This window comes from Belonocnema kinseyi, chromosome 2 (assembly GCF_010883055.1).
Source record: "Belonocnema kinseyi isolate 2016_QV_RU_SX_M_011 chromosome 2, B_treatae_v1, whole genome shotgun sequence".
In the NCBI taxonomy this organism is placed as follows: domain Eukaryota; kingdom Metazoa; phylum Arthropoda; class Insecta; order Hymenoptera; family Cynipidae; genus Belonocnema; species Belonocnema kinseyi.
In genome coordinates this window covers 157705279-157707462 of record NC_046658.1, presented here as the reverse complement: position 1 = coordinate 157707462, position 2184 = coordinate 157705279, and positions in this window count along the sequence as shown.

The following is a 2184-nucleotide window of genomic DNA, read 5'->3' as shown; positions in this document are numbered from 1 at the left end:
TGAAGGTCCAGTTAGCACGAGTTAAGGGTCCGAAAAGACTGTCTAGAATGTCTAGATCTGACGGTCTAACTGGACGCAAGTCTGCCCGATAATTTTTTACACGGAACATAGAAAGATAACAATACAGTTAGAAGTGTAATTGTAGATTTAATTATTTCTGACCTCTCATTGTTGCTCGATTGAAATTATGTTCACGTATATGTATGTAAAAAATATGTAATTAAATTGTAGGGCAAGCGGCGCGGGTGGAGGGAGGATTTCTTCTCCAAGGATTGCCGACGATTTGATAAACTATTTATCATGATATCTAATTGTCTACTAAATTTTGCCCAAGAAATTCCCGGACAAGTCTTTCCTTTTCCGCTTATAAATATAAGGTCCCTCTTAAGATTAAAACATATATAATATGCATAGTGGATTGCAACAAGCATAATTTGTTCGATTGTAATATTAAGATTTATTAAAAAAATATATTTTTCAATTTGTTATGAATTTTTGAGAATTTCAATTTTAAGTATAAAAAATGTGGATGAGATAGCTCAAAGGTAAAAAAGAAAATAATCAATCATAAGGAAATGAAATGCACTTCCTGGATCAACAGTAAACTTGAGGACAACCCAGCTGCAAATTTCTCTACAGGAACCTCGGAGTTACCTTACACATGCACCTACACAGATTATCTTGATGGTTTCTGCGCAGAAATTTGGCCAAGGAAACAGTACATGATCATTGATCCTGCAATGGAACCTGCACCGATAAAGTTACCTTTAAATGATCGAGTATACACGGAGAAAACTGGATATTCAAAAGTAAAATCTAGATGTTCAGGGTTAACATATTATATGTTTAACTATAGGACAACAATCTAGATGTTTCAAGTTAGCATCTGTAGATCTTAAAAAGTGAAATGTTATAACTTATTTGTGCAATTAAAATTAAAATTTAATGTTTGTACACGAACGAGAAACAGATAAAGGGTATAAAATGTCGACCAGGTGATGAATTCAGTCAAGTTGAGGTTATATTCAATATTTCCAATTCAAAATAAAAACGAGGATGAATAATCGGAGAACGAATGATCTGTAATCTGAATTAAATATTCTATCTATTTTAAGTTACTTAAACTCAAATTTATAAACCTTTTTCAAATGTGTTAAGTCAATAAACCTAAAACATAAGATCGTTGTTCTCTTATTTCGACAGAAAAAAGTCGTTATCCAATTTTATTTAAGGACATCTAATTTTTATTCTTTGGAAATGTTCAAAAATTGTAATATTCCATAATTTTAATATTGAATATATATAGCTTTCAAATATAGTCCTGAATTTGCAATGCGCCATACGCATGCGCTCAAACGGTTTTAAGATCTGAATGTGTTTCAGTTTAACATAAAAATATTTTTAAGCCTAACATCTCAACAAGATGTTAAATGTTTGGCATGAATATCTGCGTATCAGGTGCTACAATCTTACCCTTTGAACATTTGTATTTGAACATCCATTTTTCTCCGTGTAGGTTTCTGTAGAGTTTCCTTTGCGAAAGTAAATTCAGGCACGGGTTCCTGCATAGAAACACGTATAAGGGCCTTCACAGAAATCCTTCGCTAAAACTTGTGTCGTTTGCAGCAAAGGTTATCCTGCATACATGTTGGGGAGCTGATTCATGTCCAATAACATGTCCATGATCCTCCAAAGTTGCTGTACAGTGCACGGGAATTTTAAGCTGGGAGTTAACGGGTTTTCCCGGATTTTTTTCAATACCCGGACAATACCTGAATTTCGGTAAATTCATGCACAGTAGATACCCTGATTTATGTATACATTAAAAAACATTTTATTACAATAAGTTTATGCTACGTAATCTACGCAATACTTTGAGTAATTAAATTTCATATATTTAAAATCCACATTTTGACAAGTCTGACTTTCGCCTTTCCTCCATCTTTTCCTCTCTAAACAATGATCGATGTCAAATTAATTTGAGTATTTATTAATTTGAGTATTTTACACACACACACACGAACACATACACACACAGTAAAACTCTAAAATAGCCCTCCCTTCTATAGCCCTTACGAGAATTGACGCCGCGCCGCAAGTAGGTGTAAGAGGTGCTGCGCGGGGTGCGCGGGATCTCCAGCTGTCACTCAGGCGAGCAGTCAGGTGTCAAAAAACAAAAGCGAA